The following is a 23768-nucleotide window of genomic DNA, read 5'->3' on the forward strand; positions in this document are numbered from 1 at the left end:
CAGTCCTGTACAGTAATAATCTTGCATGAACAGCATGAACCGCTTGTTGGAACGAACCTGATATTGGATACTCGTGGTAGTCGTGTAAATCACAGCACGGCAGGCATGATCTCTTTACGCGCAGTTTTAACAAGTAGTTGTTATGTTGAAGGTGGATTATTATAACAGGGAATGCTGAACGCTTAAATAGGTATTATTAATATATGACTTGTAGCATAAAATGTCTCCTGTTCTTATGTTGCTCTTGTCCAAATAATCATAAGATACAAAATTCTTTCACAGGGGGGGGGGGTCATTTCCTGAAGTCAAAAGGTTCGTGTTACCCATTACCGCTGTGCACGATCATACGATTACGGCTCGCATGTGTTTGAGGTTAGCTGTTAAGGTGTTATGGTGATGTCTAGGAAATTTATGGAGTTATTGTTTTTGAGTTCCAGTGTGTATTGGAGTTTTGGGTGTATTTTGTTTATGTATTGGTGTAGTTTGTGTATTTGTCGTTTGGTTCCTTTGTATAGTATGAGTATGTCGTCTACGTATCTCTGCCAGTAAATTATGTTGCCTGCATATTTGTTTTGTTCATTGTTGAGTAAGTATGTTTCTTCTACGTTGTGTAACACAACACAAGAAATACATCACACTAACATACGAAAACAAAAACACACACAAGATCGCATCCTCATTCATAAAACAGAAATAAAACATAGCATACAGAACGGAAAACACACTACAAAGACATCTCAACACACAAACAACACAAACAAATAAATACAACCACACAGGCGTATGCAAACTCACATGCAATAGTTGCGACAGTTTCTATAGTGGACAGACAGGCAGATCATTCCAAACTCGATACAAAGAACACATTAAAGCAATAACCAGAGGACACAATACATCTACATATGCCGAACACATAACTAACGCTAACCACACATACAATAACATAAATACAGACATGGAAATCCTATACATACAACCCAAAAACCAAACACTCAACACACTAGAACAATATGCAATATACAGACGTGCACTAAAATACACCCTAATCAAATTCTCAACACACAGATCAATTTCAGAACATACACACTATTTGACACAACTCTTCATCACACCAACGCACCCACACAACAGGCAGCGAAGTTGAGATGGCGCCGAGACACAGAAAGCTCTGAAGATGGTGTCAAGTAGCACCGAAATAGCTGTAAGCCGCACATGCTTACATAATTAACACGAGTAAGATCGCCGTTTAATCAATTATTTATATTCAAGTGTTAAAAGTAGTGTAGGAAAGATTCAGAAACTCACTTTCTGTCTACTGCTAAGAGCTGACGAGGAGAGTAGAAGGAATGCGTGACGTAATACTAGAGTCATAACATTTCTTCGCATGCATCTTAATACTACGCGTCCAGAAAGAAAATATTAGTCGCGTTTCTAATTTAACATTTTAATGCGAAAGAATTTTTTTAACTGTTGACAATAAATTAAGTTATAAGTTATTCTCAAGGCATTTAAGTACTTAAATATAATTTTGGTGAATGTTACTTATGTCTCGCCCACTATAGAGACATAGGCCAGTTTTACACTAAACGTATTTATTATAACTTGTTGCTTGTAGGCCATCCCAAATTAAGTTATAAGTTATTCTCAAGGCATTTAAGTACTTAAATTTAATTTTGGTGAATGTTACTTATGTGTCGCCCACTATAGAGACATAGGCCAGTGTTACACTAAACGTATTTAGTATAACTTGTTGCCATCCCTAACCCCGACCTCCAACCCTAAGAGTGCCAGTCCTTATATACCCGTCCAAAGACGTTGTAGTTATATATCTAGACACACAACTGGCGCTGGTGTTGTGTACAAATTTGAAACCTCTCGCGTAGGTTCGCGCGACGCCATGTTTGGGGAGCACGAATGATTGTTTCTATAAAGCATTCGGAGTTTAGAAAATACCATTGAGTATATAGGCGTTTTCTTAGTGGATTTCCTCCTTCACTGTAACATAAACCTATTTACGTATTTTCTAACGTATAATATAAAATAACAGAAGTCAATCTAAATATTGTAACCAAGCATTGTTTTAAATATAAACGCCTTATATTGCTCATAAATAGACTTATTAGTTTATTTCTATTTCCTATGACCGAATACATGGAATATTTTTACTTATGTTATTTTATATACGTTAGAAAGTACGTAAATAATTTATTTAAATTATATTACAAAGAGAGGGATGTCCGCTAAAAATGTCTATATACCCAATGGTATTTTCCAAACACCTAACGCACTGTAATAATAATCCTCAGTGTTTTGAGAATCAGAGGCGATATGACTCTTCTACTGCAGACATTGATTGCAATTCCCTCATTCTTACATCATTCTCAATGACACAGTATTGTCAAAATGTGATTGTATTCATTGCTGGGTTAGTTGTTAAATCATTAAAAAAATATGGTGTAATAAATCTAAAGACTCAATTTATGGTACGTATCCTACCAGCAGTAAACAAAATCTCTTTTATTTTTTAGCGAAAGAATAACGGGAGTCTTGTCATGCCATCATCTGAGATATAGAAATAGGCCGCTTAAGTGAAAGAGCGATTATACAGATGTTGACAGATCAATGGCATATTACTACCTCTCTTACATCGTGTGGAAACAATGTGCTCTAGAAGTAGAACATCCGTACAATCTTTCTGCACTTATAGGAACATATTTTAGAAAATGGATCCCAGATTCCTCCAGAGAATCATATTTTAAACTCGTTAAACTGACCATAAAAGTACATAAAGATATACTGACGTAGCTCAGTGGGCTAAGGACTGTCGGTCCGGAGTAGCGCTCGGTCGCGGGTTCGATTCCCGCTGATTTCCTGGTTGGGTTTTTTTTATATCCTCAACCGTAAGGTGAATGTCAGATAATCTATGGCGGATCCTTGGCCTCGTCTCGCCAAATATCATCTCGCTATCATCAATACCATCGATGCTAAATGATCTAGTAGTTGATACAGCATCATTAAATAACCAAATAAAAGAAAGTACTGTACTACATAAAGAGCAGATGTTAGCACACAGCTTAAGGTTACCAGTACAACACGACTTTATTTACATAAAAATGTTGTAAGACAATATTTAACGGAGTCAATAATAATAATAATAATAATAATAATAATAATAATAATAATAATAACAACGAATCAATAGGCAAGATGTTCTGTACACTAGGCCTGAGTTCTATTATATGACTAATTGACTAATTCATGCATGTGACGTTTATTTCATATTACAGCTGTGATAATAAGCTATTGCACGGTAGGCCTACTTATATTTCTAACTAAAACATAAGGTACGTGATTCTATTTTACAGGTGTAGGCCTATATTATGTGATATGGAAGCGAATAAATAATTGTTCATTTCTCGTCCACATCAAAGCAAACGTGTTTACAATATAGGGCTAATGTAACGTCTTACACAGGCAGTGTTTTGTTAATAAGAGTTAATACTAATAATTTTCTTTTCATCTGAACTATTACTACAATATGCATTTGTATTTCTGTTCGCTCTATATGTTGTCAAATAACTATACAACATCTTTAGTTTACGGTATCAAATTGTCATAGTTTTCTTTCGTTTCATGTCAAACTAACGGTTTCTAAGTTTGATTATGTCTTTAACGTGGTCGCTTTAAATGTTAATAAGATTTTTTTTTTCATTTATCCATTCAGATTGATTATAAGAGACACCAAACATATATATTAAACATTCAGCATTGTATACTGCAGCGGTCTGCTAGCCGGTGCTTCTCCCAAAGCATGGCGGCGGACGCAAGCTTCAATTTGTCCCTACTCTAAACTTCTGCGCAGCCTCGGCTGTAGAGGCTCGTACCCGTCAGTGAAGGCCTTCTGACAAATAAAAGCAATTGACAATAGATATCTCAGTCATGACAACCTCATAAAATATCCTATCAATTGAATAATCGACCTTGCTATGTACAAGATAATAATATTATAATAACTGATTTTCTTTGCATTTTTTAAACTCATCATATTAAACAGAGAAATGGAGTAAGTTCACAAAGCACAAATTAATAACATTGTTTTAAGAAATACAGGAAGCAAGCATGAATAATATTCACCATTCTTAATGATCTTGGGATACAAAAAAAAAAGTATGGAATAGAAATTACATACAAATGTGCGTGTAATAAACAATAAGCAAACCATCTTCGATTAATAATTTCAAAACAACGCGAATATAGCGTCGATTGTGTAGGAAAATAATTTCTTATATGTTCCTCCTAATGTGCATCATTGTTAACTTATGAAAACAAATGAAAATTAGCATGGCATATAAACACATATTCAAGGTGAACTTCCCCAGGTCCCATCTGTTGTGCGAGTTCTACAAAAGGGCGGCACTCCTATATCCACCACAACCATAAATTGTAAGTAGGCCTATTACTGTAAATGTAACCCAACTTAACCTCTCATATAACACTACACACCTAATCTAACCTAACCTAATCTTTGACAGTACTACACACATAAACCAACCTAACATAACCTCATATAATACTATACACCTAATCTAACATAACCTAACCTTTCATATAATGCTACACACCTAATATACCCTAACCTAACCTTTGAGAATACTACACACATAATCTAACCAAACATAACCTCACATAATACTATACATAACATAACCTCATATAATACCTTTCATATAATGCTACACACCTAATCTACCCTAACCTAACCTAACCTTTGAGAATCCTACACACATAATCTAACCAAACATAACCTCATATAATACTATACATAACATAACCTCATATAATACCTTTCATATAATGCTACACACCTAACCTAACCTTTGAGAATACTACACACATAATCTAACCTAACATAACCTCATATGATACTATACGTAACATAACCTCATATAATACCTTTCATATAATGCTACACCTAACCTAATGTAACCTAACATAACCTCATATAGTACTATATACCTAATCTAACATAACCTAACCTTTCATATAATGCTATACAGCTAATCTAACCTCTGAGAATAGTACTAACCTAACCTGACCTGTCACAATACTACACAGGATAAACACAGGAATGCTGTATCGTAACACTTTGTGAAATCACTCGGATAACGGGGAAAATGAAACGGAACATCTCCAATGAGGTCCATGGTAAAATGCTCATTTTTACACCAATTTTTTATTTAACTTTTTGGTCCAGGGAAAATGCTAGTAAAAAAGTGTTTTTTTGAAACACTAGTATTTCCCTGGACCAAAAATGCAGTATAAATGGAGTAAAATTAGTATTCTACGTGGACTATATTAAATTTGTGATAAAATGGAGATTTCATTTTCTACAATATCAGAGTGATTTTGCAAAGTACACACGTAATATTATATTATTACCTATTTCAGTAAGTACTGATGACCACTGCAAAATACGACAATTTGGTCCAGGGAGCATTCTCTTTCTGGCACAAGGATGATTTATGTAACATGTTTCTAAATTAGACTTTTAAATACCGGTACATTCTTTAATATAATTTGGTCCAGAGAGCATTCTCTTTTAGCACAAGGATGATTTATGTAACATGTTTCTAAATTAGTCTTTTAAATACCGGTACATTCTTTAATATAACTTGGTCCAGGGAGCATTTTCTTTTGGCACAAGGATGAATTATGTAACATGTTTCTAAATTATTAGTCTTTTAAATACCGGTACATTCTTTAATAAATCACTGAAAAGTAAATGTTAATATAGGGATGTGGCGTGAGTACAAAATTATTATTATTTTTTGGCGCATCATTTTTACGTAAATAACGACAAATAAAAACTAACATGCCACATAACATTATTTTAAGAAATACAGGAAACAAGCATGAATAATATTCACCATTCCTAATGATCGTGGGATAGAAAAAAACGTATGGAATAGAAATTACATACAAATGTGCGTGTAATAAACAGTAAGCAAACCATCTTCGATTAATCATTTCAAAACAACGTGAATATAGCGTCGATTGTGTAGGAAAATAATTTCTTATATGTTGCTTCCAATGTGCATGATTGTTAACTTATGAAAACAAATGAAAATTAACATGGCACTATTTGAAGAAATATAGGAGATACTAAGTAATATTCAGCGTTCTTAACGATCTTTGGATGGGCAATAACAATGAAATATGTATAAAATAGAAATTACATACAGGTGAGCATATAAAAAACAGTAAGTAGAATCATATCTGATTAATAAGCTTAAATTACTCCAGTTTAGTGTAAGAGTGGCCTATATCTAACGACGTCTCCCAGCAAATTACTTAATTATTTAAAAACAAAAAAAATCGTGTTAGACGATTGAATTTGTGTATTTTCTTTGAAACTATCCTTATATTTGTAGGCATCTTTTACATTAGATTGCCGAAAATTGGTTTATAGCGCAACATTGGCAGTGATAAAAGTGAAATATTCGTTCAGTGGGCGTTGGATACTTTACATTGACCATAATTTTCTTCGTTTACTTTATTTAGGAATTCTACAATTTAAGAGTAATTTAATCTGCAAAAAAATGTGTAATTAATGTAACAGTAGTATAATCAATAAGTTTACAATGTTATACTTTATTACATGAGTAACAAATATAATAATTGCATAACATTGTAAACAGTGCTGGGCAGTATTTGATATATGTATTTGAAATACATTTGTATTTTCTAATTTGTAGGCCTAAGGATTTTCGAAAGTATTTTATATTTTGTATTTAAATACATAAAATTGTATTTTGTAGCCTATTTCAAATACTCAGAATACTTTTTTCTTCTTCTTGTCCTTCAAGTTTTGGATTTGGATTTGAAAAATGAACTTTGTCTTATTTGCGAATCCATTTCAGATGTGCTAGCAATACAGTTACTTTTCTTGCCACAACTGATTTCCTTAATGTTATAAAGAAATCTCCAACAGCTTCAATGATCTATCACCCAACACTTGATAAATTTTCAGCATTATGGAATGCGTCTAGGAGACTCAAATCATCAGAAATTATATCAGATGTCTTCAAATATTCATTAAAGTTTCCTTGCCCAATCCGATGGAATTCTCTTTATGACTCAATCTCTCAAATATTGCGATTCAAACATGATATAAACAATATATGTGAAAAACTGGGATTGCCAACCTTCAAAGATTTTGAGTTTCAGTCCTTGAAGAATATTGTGCAGTTCTGAAACCCATTTCCGTAGCCCTTGATTTAATGCAAAATGAGAAGATGTGCTATTACAGCCAACTTTTGTCCACATTAATTTCCCTCAAAAACAGATTACATATTCTGTTATCTAGTAATCTACGCCATCTATTCCAAGTAACTCTAATCCTAATAAGTTCGCTTTCATCAAGATTTAAAGCAATGTTTAATCTGAACCCAGAAGTAAATTGAGCTATTTTGGCAGCATGCTTCTACCCATCATTTAAGATGATAAGGCTACCTGACACTGCCTCACCAAATGATGAGAAGAGGATACAGAATATGTGTCTGAAATCAGCTGAGCAGTTTTCTACTACACCTTTGGTCAGTTCAAATGATGAAGACGATGAAAAAAAAAATTTTATGTTTCAACTCAAGTACAACAGACTTTGAAAAACAAAAAGAAAAGAACTTGTCTACTGCAGAGTATGAGCTCATACAATTCTTCAATGGCAAAGGGACACCCTGTGCACTCCAGAGAATTACCCAACAGTGAAACAAGCTTTTATAAAGTATAATACAAGTTTGTGTTCCTCTGCCCCTATAGAAAGACTGTTCTGTTTTGCAGGATTTATTCAAGCACAGGCAAAGGGATTCTTATTTGTTAAGCTTCTTGAGAAACTAGTTTTTTTAAAAGGGAGCAGTAATTATTCAGATGTAGCATAATTTCATTGCTACTGGGAAGAGGAAGAATGTTCAGTTACAGTGTTTATATAAAACTTCGAGGTAAAAATACTTTTAATGTTAATATAATATTTTAGATATTCAGTAATATTCTTATTTCTTTATATATTGTATCGAGTATTTGAAATACAAATGTAAGTTATTTTGGTTAATTTTTTTAAAGTAGGCCTATTTTATATTTGTAATTCAAATACTATTCTTTGAAATATTTTGTATTTGTATTTGAAGTACTTCGATGTCAGTATTTTGCCCAGCCCTGATTGTAAACGAGTTTACATTGTACGAGTTTCATACGCCATTTTGGTAGTATCCAAGATGAAGTCCCTGTTTTCCCGATCAATAAATTGGATGATGTAAGAGGCCTACATGACGTCACTTATATGTACAGGCCATTCCATGTCAAATTAACACAAAAATGTAGACTTTTCAACCCGACCACCTCAGATTTTCATTAAATTTGGTGGGATGGTAAAGAACCTTAAGTTAATTAATTATGTAAAATTTTAGCCCTCAATAATGCACAATATCCATACAACAATTCTGTCAATATGAGAAAAAATGTAAAAATGTTGCATACTATGTCAACAAAAATAATTCATAACTTCTCTTCTAATTGAGGTAGAATGTTACACTTGGGCTTATTTTAAAGCTAACGAATCATACTTTTCAATAAAAATAGGTTTGCATCGAATTCTTTATTGAATGGTCACGTGAATCACATTTTAACATTGAATATCTAAAAATGCGGGGCACAAATTATTTCGCGAAAAATGTATGTTATAGAGGTAAGAGCATTCTCCCCTTGGTGTAAGTTTCATTTTGGAAACGTTTCAGGAATATCAGTAAAAAAAAATATATCAATGTCTTGGTTTGTAGCACTTAAACCCATCTTACACCAACACTGCATGCGTGCGAGTTCGTACTTCTCTGATTATTATCTGCGTCATCGATCTTTCAGGCCGTCATGTGTGGCAGTTTATACAGTCTTCAATTTATACAAAACGTGCGATCTGTTTCAAGTGCAGTTTCGTTAGTTTTTTTAGTATGTGGTAGTTTTGTGCAATGTAATGGAGTCGTGTTTTAAGTTATATGTTTGCTGCAATCCCTTCGAGAAATCAGGGCATTGTAATTAGAGGAAAAATTTAAGAAGTGTGGATGCTTAATGTATTTCCTGATTTAAAACAGGAACAAAAGGTGTGCGCTATGTGTCGCAAAGAAATAAAAAAAATATAATATGATGCTATTACGCAGAATCCTCAGAATGACTAGTAGTGAAGAATACGTCGATTCTACAATAAATGTAAGTTCATTAAATACAAGTCTTTTTGACCAAGGTGTGTTCCTTATTAAACAAAAAAGGCTACAACAAGAGAAATATAAGAGACAGAAATTTGAAAATACTGAAAAAGTCTTAAAAGATATTCGATATTAGACGCCGAGGAACCAGGACCTTCATCAAGTCCTGATTCTGAAATTTTGTCTCAGTTGCAGGAAAATTTTCAAAGGTTAAAGTGAGAAAATCACCATTTTAACACTACTACCTAAAAGCTGGAGCGTAAATAATATATAAAAAAAAGTTTCTTTCAGCTTCCGAATACATAATTCGGAAAGCCAAAGTCCTGGCAAAGGAAAAGGGAATTTTGTGTTCACCAAATCCGAAACCTGGAAAACCCTTGCCCGCGGCTGTTGCCGGTAAAGTTAATGAATTCTGTTGTCCTGACGAGATTAGCAGAATGATGCCTAGTAAGAAATATTTGTTATGATTAAAGAATCAGGGAGTAAATCACATGAGCAGAAATTAATTATATGCAGGGTTTAAAAATTCTAACCCTGAAATGAAGGTAATATTCTCCAAATTTTCAGCTATTAGACCAAGAAATTTTATTCTAGCTGGAGTTAGTGGGACTATACTGTCTGTGTTTGTGTCCTCATCAGAATGTAAAACTCATGCCGGGAGCAATTTATTAAAGTTTCAGGTCTACGTGGATTTCTAGAAAAATTTTCGTTTTACCTTCCAACTTATCAACATTTCTTGGCTACTATGGTGTGCAATCCTCCTCATATAAATTGCTTGTTCAGGACATGTACAGAATGTCCTGAACCATTCAAAATAAGAGAGGGTTTAGAGAAATGTTTCGAATAAAACTTCAGTGAATCAGTGACCTACAAGCAGTGGATGACGACTGACTGATCAATGCTCGAGACCATAGTGAAACCCAAAGACAAATTTTTCGACTGTCTCTTGGAGAAACTTGGTGATTTACTGACTCACTCATTTATATCACCTGAACAAAGTAAGTTTCTACGTGATATGAAATCATTTCTACAGCCATGCCAGCTTGTTGTGTTATGCGACTTTGCTGAAAACTATTATTTCGTAATCCAAGATGAAATTCAATCATATCACAGGACTAATGTGCAGACAACCATTCACACTTTCGTAATATCGTCATCCGATACAGTCTCTTAAAAATCTGGTAATAATTTCACACTGCCCGGAACATGACACTACAGCTATACATCTGTTTCAAAAATATCTAATGGAGTCATTAAAACAAACATCTGTAATTCACCACAAAAATTATGTATTTCTCTGATGGATTCTCTGCTCAGTATAAAAATAGAAAAAAAATTTCCTGAACCTCACATTACAGGAAGAAGATTTTGGATTTCCAGCAGAATTGCATATTTTTGCATATTACATGGCAAAAGAGCATGCGACGTTGTAGTTGGGACACTTAAAAATGTTTGCAGCTCGTCCTAGTTTGCAGAGACTATCCGATAAACAAATAACTACACCTAGGGAATTGTACGACTGGACAAGGGATCATCTCCCAAACATTAATACCGTTTATGTGACTGAAAAAAGCTATACTGAAGAGGAAAAAAATGCTTGCTCTTTGATTTGCAAAATACACCGCAGTGCCTGGAACACAAGTTTCATACAGTCCTGCTGTTTAGGATGGGTATTATACTTGCTAAGCACTTATAAAATGCAGCTGAAACAACGGAGCATCCTTCTGGAAAGATGATCAGGCTATTTCATCTCAGCAATGAAAGGTAAGCATTTCTTACAGAACTTCAGGTTTAACAAGATCCATGTGACAATAATTTATTTGAGGTAATAATTAAAAAAAATTCGAATTATGTACTACATGTTAAATTGCATAGCGACATTCAAGAATATGATCAAATATAATTAAATACAACGAATGTGTGGGACATAATTAGCGCGACTTATACGGTTAGCTTACATTTGCAGTGACATAACAATTTTTATCTTTGTAACCTATGATGATTCCAAGTTGAAACTCATCAGTTCATTATATTACTAATTGAGGCATACTATATATTTTTTTGCTTAAAATAGAACCCCCGCATTTTTAAATATGAATATATGAAAATTGTTTCACCATGTTTTTTTTAGTGTAATTGAATATATGCAGAAAACAATGTAAGCAATAAAAACTATCACATATTAAGAATGTATCACCCAATTTTTGTAAATTTATCTGGAGACGTTGAGATATATAATTTTAATTGAAGCGGCATGCTTACAAAAATATGATTTTTCTTCATGTTTGAAACGCCACTGACAGAAACGAAAAGCACAGGACATATGAAACTCGACAGTTTTAGTTAGCGCGGCAGGTAAAACAAACCCTCAAATTTTGAAATAAATCTGAGTCAGTCGGGTTGAGCGCCTTGTTGATTTGATATGGAATGACCCGTACACATAATTTTGCAAGTACGAAAAATTGTTTTCATAAAATTTTAACAATTTAATTGTTGTTCTGTGTTGTTTTAAGTTCTGGGTGTTAATGGTGGTTGTCCATAGCCCGGTATGCTCTTTAAATGTTGTTTGTGAAGTCGAGGAACATTTGATCAGCTAGTTTGTACACCCATTAACCAAAAGTAAACTAATGCTAAACTTTGAAAGATGCAGATCTTACAGTTTTCGAACCACGTGTTTGTTGTTATTGTATAGGCCTACTCTGTTCTACACTGCTTACATTTAAGGCAGTACTGAAAATTTTTGTATTTGGATCTTACTTGCCATACTACTTTTTCTGCAGCACCACAATTAGTGCAAGTTTTTGGTGTTTTATCTGGAATTAATACTTGTTTGATGCACCAATTTACACTACTTTCGTTATGTGTTGATGGCTTTGCATAATTCGCTGAAGTTTATGGTCTGTGTTGCGTCAGGTACATATATATGTGATGCACTAGCTATCATAAGATTACTACCACAGTCTAGTACAGACGTGGACATTTAAAGAGATGCGCCGTACTACTCTGATTGCTGCAACAAACATCACCTGTTAACGTAATACTCAGCAGTCGATTGCGTGATGTATTGAAACATGAAACGTTAAGTAATTAAGCAGGACAAAGAGATAAATATATTTCTGCAAATGTTATTTTTATGAATAATGACAATGAAAGAAAAATTTCCCAAAACAAATACAAACTATTTTACAAAAAGCTGAAACATAACTGTATTTCTAATTTAAACAATTACTGTAAAAATCGTATAAAATTACATAAAACGTACAATTCCACAACAGTTAAAATGTAATGCCATAATCTGAACCTATTTGTTTTGTAGTCACTAATTTGCATCATTTGAAAAAAAAAAATTAAGGAACTTATGAAAAATAGATTCTTAACAAAATATCAAGCACATTACTAAGAAACAGAAAAAACAACAATTAGGCTATTTTTTAAACCTCTTACTTTAGTTCTTTGTTGTTTTTGTCAATTTATGTCAATTGACTCATGCTCTTAAAAATAGGAATTCATTTATTCTTCCTCGTCACGTAAACCAGCAAGTTTTTCAAAATTTGTAGTTATGTCAGACATTGCAATTGTGAGCTGATGGAATAAATTTTCGTCTGAAATCGTGATCTTGATTTGGATTTTACAATGGCCAACTGAGAAAAAAACTGTTCATAAATATAGGGTGAGCCAAACATAAAAGCAATTTTCATAACAAAACTCCGAAGATGTGGATATTTTACTTGTCTGTGTGTGTGTACTGTCTGTGTGTGTGTACACACGCACGCACACACGCACAGATATATATATTGATTTTTTTCGGAAACTAGTGCGGGCATTAAAATTTTCGAGACAAAAATATTTATAACTATAGCACATGTGAACTTTCACTTGAGCTTGATTTCATCAATCAGCCTTAACAGAAAGTAGGTTCAGTGGCGTATCACTTTAAAATTTCAAATGGGAGTTGTGGTCAAATACGGTACCATTTGATAGAGCTCTTCAAAACAAACAACTTTCATAGGAAACGTTTTTATCAATTCTTCCTCTTTCAATGAGAAAACGTACGAAAAGTCAATGGGTGATTCAGACCACCCGTAAATTATTTACTTCGGAAACTAGCGCATTAAAATTTTCGAGACAAAAATATTTTTGTAACTAAAGCACTTGCGAACTTTCACTTGAGCTTGATTTCATCAATCAGACTTAACAGGACGTAGGGTCAGTGGCGTATTACTTTAAAATTTCAAATGGAACTCAGGATCAAATATGGTACCATTTGATAGAGCTCTTCAAAACAAACACCTTTCATAGGAAACGTTTTTATCAATTCCTATTCTTTCAATGAAAAAACGTACGAAAAAGTAATGTCATTAATACTGAGAAATGTTACGAAAAGAAAATATAAACCAGATAAGTACATTTAATGTTGACATAGCTAGTACACACGAACAATTATCTGGCTGAATGTAAACTACCCCTTCCCCTTTGTTCGCTCAGCAGTGTTTCCTTTAGTCACGCAATACAGTATCTACGGCCAGGTCTACATGTACACTGCACTTAGCCAGGTAATAAGCTCAGGCGGCCTTGCCCAACAATGTACAATAAGAAGGAAATGTTTTGTTTTCTCTGTACCTACGTATGTACATTTTTCTAATTTTGCAATTATTTTTGTGACTAATAAAATAATTACCTAAAAGTTAAGAGTGATTACAAATACCTCCTACGTACTACAAACAGATGCGGTCCTGTGGCGTGACCAGCACGATCTCCTGACTTGAATCTTTGGATTTTTATCTTTGGGGACGGTAAAAAACATCGTCTATCAAGATTGTTCAACAACAAGAGATGACATGAAACAGTGAATCCGAGAGACCTTCCAGTCATTTGACCACTCCGAAGTTTTTGGAGTTGCTGACAGTGTTAGAGTAGAGTAGAAGAAAAGTACGGGTGTGTTCTGCTCAAAACGGCAGACAGTTTTAACATTTATAAAAATTAATGCAATTGTCCAGTCTTTCAGTAACATCTGACAATATTAATTGTCTTGTTTACATTTTCGAATTGTAACATTTCTCAATAGTCTTTTCGTACGTTTTCTCATTGAAAGAGTAGGAATTGATAACAACATTTCCTATGAAAGTTGTTTGTTTTGAAGAGCTCTATCAAAAGGTACCACATTTGATCCTGACTCCCATTTGAAATTTTAAAGTAATACGCCACTTAACTTACTTCCTGTTAAGGCTAATTGATGAAATCAAGCTCAAGTGAAAGTTCACATGTGCTTTAGTCACAAATATTTTTGTCTCGAAAATTTTAATGCACTAGTTTCTGAAATAAATGACTTACGGGTGGTCTGAATCACCCATTGTCTTATCGTAAGTTTTGTTGTTGAAAGAGTAGGAATTAATAAAAACGTTTCCTATGAAAGTTGTTTGTTTTGAAGAGCTCTATCAAATGGTACTATATTTGACCATGACTCCCATTTGAAATTTTAAAGTGATACGCCACTGACCCTACTTTCTGTTAAGGCTGATTAAAGAAATCAAGCTCAAGTAAAAGTTCACATGTGCTTTAGTAAATATTTTTGTCTCGAAAATTTTAATGCATTAGTTTCCGAAAAAAATGGTGGTCTGAATCACCCTATATATATATATATATATATATATATATATATTTTTGTGCATATTTACACTAGTTAAACATGTCATTTTTCAGTCTAAGAACTTCTAACTGAAGGTCTAATCTTACACATTGATCATTAATGGAGAATGGATTAGCAAATAATAGAAATTCATTCTCTAATTTCTTAAAATCACTGAATCTTTTGTCGGTGAATTCATTTATTACATTTTCCAATATTTGATAGAAGTGGCTAATGTTAACATTGGGTGATAGATTAAGTGATTTTAAAGAAGGAAAATGATAAAATTCTCTCTGATTTAACTGCATCAGAAATAGACGCAGTTGTGACACAAACAGCTTTAATTCATCGTACATGTGTACGATATTTTAATATTTTCCTTGAAGAAAAATTTTGAAATCATCAAGAGTGCTGGTTATGTCGCACAGAAAAGCCAAATCAATGACCCACCTCTCGTCTCTCAATTCATTTATCGTTTCACCCTGAAAAGGAAATGCATTATGATTATATCGTCGGTTTACAAGCAAAACACATTAAGTCAGAAATTACTTCTGAGAAAAAGGCGTATATATTGTAGATACTGCATATGTATAAACTTAGAATTGGAAGATTAAATACAATTAAAAAGAAATAACTTACTCAAATTAATAATATTTTGAGGATTCAGTTTTGTCGGAATAAAAATACTTTTTTCTCAATGTAATATTTTTGACTTAATGTGTTTTGTTTGTAAACCGGCGATATTATTACGTTACTCCTACTTACTACACACCATCACCACCGCCACCACCACCACTAGTTTTACTATTATTATAAAAAATAAAATATAAAATTATGTTCTATTAAAATGACGCCTTTTCATAATGTCGCTAAACGTTGCTCTTTTTCACTGCTAGTAAAATTTTGTAGCATAATAAGCACCTAATGCTTTCCCTTTCTTTGCAACAAAAGAATTCATTTTCCCAATCTTTGTGGAAATAATATTTTTTCGACGTTTTTACTTCAGAAGCTCCCTTAGAGAGCGACATTTTTTTAGTGAAATCCACCACTGACTGCCAGTAGTACCTCAACTGGTCGGACAGGTACCCCAGTATGGTAAACAGCTAAGGGTGTGGAGGGAGTGAGATTGCGTGGTTCGGTTCGACTTTGTGCGACATGTACTACTGATGCCCACGTCTGGTCTAGTATATACAGTCACGAAGCTCAATAATTAGGAAATATGCATCCATAGATAGTTGCTCACCACTAGGATCGCTAATATCGCCTCATTCCAGACAATGCGAAATAGTACCGGTACAGTCTATTGTTTCTAGCACCCTCACAACTCACGCTTCATGACTGTATATAGTAGACTGTGCTATAACTTCATTTTGCATCTATATAGATGCCTATAGAGGGCTTTTAGCCATTTTGACTTGATTGTATAATAAAATAGAAGTAATATGCCAGGGTCCAATGCCAAGTATTTTGTAAATCTCTTTGAAAAGGTCATTGTTATACTCTAGATGACGTTCGCAATCCAGTATCATCTCCAATCTCTCCACATTCACAGAAAGCATTATTAGTTTCATGTATCTTGAATAGGCAACTAGGTGCAGGGCTGGGCAAAATACTGACATCCAAGTTTATCAAATACAAATACAAAATACTTCAAAGAATAGTATTTGAAATACAAATACAAAATACTTAAAAAAATAACCAAAATACATTTGTATTTCAAATACCCTATACAATATATAAAGAAATAGGAATATTACCGAAAATCAAAAATATTATATTAACATTAAAATTATTTTTATCTCGAAGTTTTATATAAACACTATAACTGAACATTCTTTCTTTTCCCAGTCAACAATGAATAATTACTGCTCCCTTTCAAAAAAAGCCAGTTTCTCAAAAAGTTCATCAGGTAACGATCCCCTTGCTGGTGAATGAATAAATTCTGCAAAACAGAAAAGTCTTTATACTGGCGCAGAGGAACACAAACTTGTATTATACTTTATAAAAGCTTGTTTCACTATTGGGTAATTCTCTAGAGAGTACAGGGATGACCCTTTGCCATTGAAGAATTGTATGAGCTCATACCCCGCAGTAGACAAGTTCTTTTCTTTTTGCTTTTCAAATTCTGTTGTACTTGAGTTGAAAACATAAAAATTGTTTTCATCATCTTCATCATCTGAACTGACCAAAGGTGTAGCGAGAACTGCTCAGCTGATTTCACACACATATTCTTATCATTTGGTGAGGCAGTGTCAGTTAGCTATCTCATCTTAAATGATGGGTGGAAACAAGCTGCCAAAATAGTTCAATTTGCTTCTAGGGTCAGAGCAAACATTGCTTTAAATCTTGATGAAAGCGAACTCATTAGGATTGGAGTTACTTGGAATAGATGGCGTCGATTACTAGATAACATAATATGTAATCTATTTTTTTAGGGAAATTAATGTGGATAGAAGTTGGCTGTAATAGCACGTCTTCTCATTTTGCATTAAATCAAGGGCTACAGCAGTGGGTTTCAGAACTGCACAATATTCTTCAAGTACTGAAACTCAACATCTTTGAAGATTGGCAATCCCAGTTTTTCACATATACTGTTTATATCATGTTTGAATTGCAATATTTGAGAATTCCATCGAGTTGGGCAAGGAAACTTTAATGAATATTTCAAGTCATCTGACATAATTTCTGAGAATTTGGGTCTCCTAGACGCATTACATAATGCTGAACACTTAGCAAGTGTTGGGTGATGGATCCTTGATGCTGTTGGAGATTTCTTTATGACATTAAGGAAATCCGTTATGGCAAGAAAACTAAGTGTATGGCTAGCACATATGAAATGGGTAGGCAAATAAGACAGAAGTTCATTCTTAAAATACAAATCCAAAACTTGAAGGACAAGAAGAAGAAGAAAGTATTTTGAGTATTTGAAATACAAAATACATCAATTTTATGTATTTCAATACAAAATACAAAATACTTTCTAAAATCCTTGCAAATTACAAAATACAAATGTATTTCAAATACTGCTCAGCCCTGAGTCTAGGTGTCAGGGCTTGGTTGTGCAGAATATTAAAGTACAAGGCTATTTCGGTACGAGTATTATATTTATTAATGAACCATGGTTTATTTGATGGAATGTCAGAAGTAAACTCTAATAGTAAACTACCAGAAGGGTTTCTGGCCTGTTTATCATAAAAGTGTATTGCAACATCCGTTATGGGAATAAGGAAGTTATACAGTTTTGGTAATGTTACTGCTTATTTTGCAAGGGAATCTGCTTTTCGTTACCCAGAATCATACAATATCCAGAAATCCACACAAAGTAAATACTGTTACCTTGCGTTGTAAGTTTATTTATTAAAACTTTACAATTAAGTTCTAGCCATTTGATGGTGTAGTCTGTGGCGATGTTATATTATACATAGCACTTTGGGAATCTGAAACAATATATATATATATATATATATATAATCTTGGATTGAATAGAATGTTTAATAGAAATCAAAGCTTGTTGTATTGCTAGTACTTCAGCTGAGTAAGTATTCCATGTAGATGATAATCGAAATTTTTCGTAAGTCTCATTGGTTGAATTATAAAATGCTGCCCCTACATCATTAGAGTTTTTTGATCTATCAGTATAGATTATTATCAATGATAATAGACTATTAGACTGTATAGATTCGAGAAATTTTCGCGAATTAAATGTATCAGCTTTGTTAAATTGTTTCGTATCTAATATCCAAGAGTTTACTAGAATGGAAAAACGTATACAATAAACTGGAGGACGATTAAATCCTTGGCATCCCACATAATTAGAGAAATCAAGAAAACTACGTAAATAAATAGAATTATCGGGTTGGTCTAGTGTATAAATATGTGGTTGGATGGCGAATTTATAGTAATTCTATAGTTTGAGAAATTTCAGCAACTGCAGGTTTAGCCCGTATACTCAGTAAGTTTTTATATATCTGATATAATACTGATATTAATCTTCTAATCCAATACAATAGTAAAGAGTTTATAATAATATTACCATACTCTACTGTCGATTGAATAAGATTATTGAATATTCGAAATAGATCTCGTGGGTGTGTGCCCCAATTGTGTCCACAAATAAAGTGAAACAATTTACCCTTCGATACTAATTTGTGGTGTAAATCAGTACCATATCCAGACCATTTTAGGTTGTGATTAAAAATAATACCAAGAAATTAGTTTGTCTTACCATTGGGACCCAAGTCAAGTATATCTTAATAGAGTTGTTGGTATAATATGCCTTCCCCCTTTTTAAAAACGATACCCGCACTTTTTTCAGGGTTAATTGAAAGTCAAAGTTGATTTAGCACTGTAATTAAATAATTTATATCCTCTCAAACCTCAGGTGCACTATATTTAAATTGTAAAAATTTTATGTGGGATAACAGAACCATGTCATCAGCAAACAATAAAACATGACTAGTTAAAAGGGGAATTTCGCTGATTGCCTGAATATATACGAGGCGCATCCAGAAAGTAAGTTTCCCTATTTAAAAAAAAAAAGAACACACACTTTCAGGAAAACATTTATTGGCAACAGGTACAGCAATGTTTCAGCTATTTTTCAACATAGCCACCATCAGAATTGAGACACTTGTATCGTGGGATCAACTTTTGTATCCCTTTGCCGTAGAACTCTGCCGCCTGTGAATGGAACCAGCGTGTGACAGACGTCTTCAGCTCTTTGTCATTGCCAAAACGCTCACCAGAGGACAGGAATTTTTTGAGGTGCAAGAAAATGTGAAAATCGCTGGGAGCAAGATCAGGACTGTAGGGTGGGTGATCAAACAACTCCCAGCCAAATTCCGTCAAAACAGCTGCTGTGCGCCGAGCCGTATGTGGACGGGCATTGACATGGAGGAGCACAACACCTGCAGTAAGCATTCCACGCCTCTTGTTTTGAATGGCACGTCGCAATTTTCGCAGTGTTTCACAGTAATGGTCAGCGTTCACTGTGTCACCTCTTGGAAGGAAGTCAATGAGCAGAATTTCTTCCTGTCCCAGAACACCATGCACATCACTTTCCGTACCGACATCGTCTGTTTGAATTTCGTCCTGACCGGAGATCCACGATGCCGCGAATGCATTGACTGCTGCTTAGTTTCCGGGGTGAAGTGCGAAATCCAAGTCTCATCGCCCGTGACGATCCTGTCGAGGAACTCGTCGCCGTCATCGTGATACCGTTGCAGAAATGTCAGTGCTGCTCCTAAACATTGCATTTTGTGTTCGGGTGTCAGGTTTTTCGGCACCCACCTGGCACACACTTTTTTGAACAGCAGGTGCTTAGTGACAATCTCATGCAACAAGGATCGCGATATCTGCGGAAAATGGCTGCTCAGCTCTGTAATCGTGAAGCGACAGTTCTCCATGATGCACTGCTGCACCAGCTCAACACGATCATCATTGATGAGGGACGGTCGCCCACTGCACTCTTCATCATGGACACTTTGACTACCTTCGGAAAACTGCCTACACCAGCGACGCACCATCTGCTTACTCATGATGTTCGGCCCATAGACCTGACAGAGCTGCTGATGAATTTCAATTGGCGCAATGCTTTGTGCATTAAAGAACTTTATCACCGACCGAACCTCGCAGGTGGCGGGAGAAGGAATAAGAGCTTCCATTTCGGACCACTGCTGCCAACTACTGGCACCAGGCGGGACCTGTCCGGCTGGCATATGATTAATACATCATAGATCTGTTACGCATGCACAATTGACACGGCTAATTACGTTTACTTTCAAGGGGAAAAAATCGGGAAACTTACTTTCTGGATGCGCCTTGTATAATAAATAAGATTGAACTTAAAGCTGATCCTTGTGATAGACCCTGTGATGTTATGCGGACATTTTTATTATACAAACGAGGATGTACAGGTATCCTACGATTATAAAATAACTGAACAATAAAATGAATAAATGGGGTTGGAATATTAAAACTATGTAATATAGTTAACAAAATATCTAAACATACCGAACCATATGCTTTAGCAAGATCTAAAAAAGTAGCAAAAACTTCGGATTGTTGTTTCCATGCTTTTGTATTTCACTCCTTATATGTGTGTTAAGTTAAAGGTGGTATTGCAACCTTTACTAAATCCATATTGATTTTTTGGTCATAGATCATATAGTTCTAAGTACCATGTTAGGATTTTTTAAAAAATGTTCCGGAAAACATTAAATAAAATAATTGGTCTATAATTATTAGCTGTATGGCTTTGTTTACCTGGTTTTAAAATCGGGATAGCATAACATTCGAGCCATTGTATCGGAATATCCTGTGTAGTTATCAAATTTGAAAAATCTTGTGCGATATAATAAAAAAAAAATGAGGTAAATGATTTATCATGGAATAAGAAATTTTGTCCGGGCCAGGTGCTGTGTCTTTTTTATGTTTCTTAAGTATAATCTGAACTTCGCGGGGAGATACAGAGTGTAATAATATACAGTGGCGTAGCCTGGTTTTCAGACTGGGGTATGTAACCCAGTTAATATAGTTTGAAAATGGAATTTCCCATATCTGTATACAGCATAGCGTATATACCGAATACAATTGTATCATGTAATATAAACACTGCACAAACACACGTTTGAGATGGGCAGGACATGTAGCACGTATGGGCGGATCCAGAAATGCATATAGAGTGTTAGTTGGGAGGCCGGAGGGAAAAAGACCTTTGGGGAGGCCGAGACGTAGATGGGAAGATAATATTAAAATGGATTTTTTTTTATTATCCAATTTAATTAAAATGGATTTGAGGGAGGATTTGGGATATGATGGTAGGGACTGGATTAATCTTGCTCAGGATAGGGACCAATGGCGGGCTTATGTGAGGGCGGCAATGAACCTCCGGGTTCCTTAAAAGCCAGTAAGTAAGTAACTAAGTAAGTAAGTATAAACACTGCATATAGGCCTATATCTTCCTTGCTAATACAAATTTACAAGTATATTACGTATCTAGTAAAACATCGACAAATAATAGACACCCTGAAAAGTGTTTTAATAAACTTAGTTTAGGACTATGCAGTAAAAATAAAATTAATAAACTCACGTTTACTATCCTTGGAGTTTTTTTTTACTTGGTTATATAACGACGCTGTATCAAGTACGAGGTTATTTAGCGTTGATGAAGTTGGTGATAGTGAAATGATATTTGGCGAGATGAGGCCGAGGATTCGCCGTAGATTACCTGACATTTACCTTACGGTTGGGGAAAACCTCGGAAAAATCCCAACCAGGTAATTAGCGCAAGCGGGAATCGAACCCACGCCCGACTGCAACTCTGGATCGGCAAGCAAGCACCTTAGCCGACCGAGTTACGCCGATGGCTCTCCTTGGAGTTTCCCCCAACATTTTAGTCGTTTTTTTTAAATATTATATGGTTACAAAAATAGTTATGTTTCTTGGCTGCCTTATAAATATTATTTAAATCTTCATAGCCATTGGTATTTCAAACGGACTTTTCATTAGAAAAGAGAAGACAAGACCAGCAAAACAGTTTGTTTAGTCTTACAACCACACAGCCACGACTCACTTTCATAAATCTTTACATTAAAATGTCTTACACACTTTTTTATGTTCGTAGTGATATTCAGTACTGGTTTTGAAAGGCCTGCTTTAATTACGTCTTCTTTTTCACAGAACGTTAAAGTCTGGAAGCTCCTTACCTTCAATTTGTCGATTATACAACAATTTGTTTCCATATTTGATGCATTGCGACAATGAACACGAAACAATTTCCCTTTCACTCACTGCGTGACCTCTTGGATGTATATTGTCAGCGTACATATCATGAGCCCATAAGCGCGTAACACAAAGATCTTAACCTAAATAATTTTTCAACACTAAACAATTAAGCTTTCAAAACAGTCTTCAGTGTTCACAAATGAAAAGAGTAACATTTTGGAACAAATAACTAACTCATCATTCTTTATAAGTCACTGGAAATAATATTATAACACAAGCATGACTATACGACAATATGTGTTGCAACGCTATACGTCCCCGTGGTCACGAGCATGCTCACTGCACGAGTTTCCTCGGGCTGACGACAGATGTCGTTGAGACGTTGCGAAGTGTTTTTGAACATCAAGCGGGCCGTGCCCATAGAGTTAGAGTATAATTCTTATTAATGGTCGCGCCTTCTGTTCAAGGTGATTAAAACATAGTGCGAATTCAAAATCAAACATTCTGGGAAAACTTGATCTGTCCGAAAACGATTATATGTTACAATATTACAATACATAATTCAGAGTCACCTTGAAGGAAATTGCAGGGAATGTAACACATGTCCCACATCCATGGACGCTACGCCCCTATTAATATATGATCCTCTGACTTGACCAGTCGGTTGGTGTGTGCTATATACTTTATGCGTAGTAGATGGATGAGCTATCATCATCAAGAATTCGTTTTGTATTTCTATATTTCCATCAATATGTTGGAACTCATAATTTCGTTTATTTGTAAACTATCTTATTTGTTTCCATAACTCTGTAGTAGATTGCTCCGCTGATGTAGAATTACAAAATTGTCTCCATCACTGTTACTTTCGTGTTTATAACAGTCAAATTGTGCGTGCCATTTGGTTTCTTAATAGTGGGAAATTTAGTCGTGTCATATTATGTTTATATTGACACATTTCCTTGACAGATTCGGGTGTCCACCAGGAGGGAGGGTGTTTTTGTTTAGTCGAGATTTTTTGTATTGGGGAAAAATCCTTTAAACACTTTGTTGTATAATTGACTCGGTCATTGCAAAAAGGTCATGAGTCAACTTTTTTACGAAAATGAGTTATGCATTGAACATTGTGATGTAGGGGTAGCCCGACCAGTCTATGTAAGAAGATCATG

At 34.5% G+C, this 23768-nt stretch overlaps 1 protein-coding gene across 12 annotated transcripts in view; it reads left to right on the plus strand.

Annotated features, from left to right (window-relative positions):
- The window catches only part of LOC138700126 (zinc finger protein 235-like), a 345990-nt gene that overhangs the window by 218861 nt on the left and 103361 nt on the right, over positions 1-23768 (plus strand). Inside the window, exon 1 of one of the 12 annotated variants that reach the window (XM_069826465.1) lies at positions 73-190. The exons of 8 other annotated variants lie outside the window; for them this stretch is intronic. The gene's annotated coding sequence lies outside the window, so the exon portion shown is untranslated. Of the gene's footprint in view, positions 1-72; positions 191-23768 lie in introns of those variants that run through there. 3 more of the 12 variants (XM_069826474.1, XM_069826473.1, XM_069826456.1) reach the window with 3 other exon arrangements.

This window comes from Periplaneta americana, chromosome 5 (assembly GCF_040183065.1).
Source record: "Periplaneta americana isolate PAMFEO1 chromosome 5, P.americana_PAMFEO1_priV1, whole genome shotgun sequence".
Taxonomy (NCBI): Eukaryota; Metazoa; Arthropoda; class Insecta; order Blattodea; family Blattidae; genus Periplaneta; species Periplaneta americana.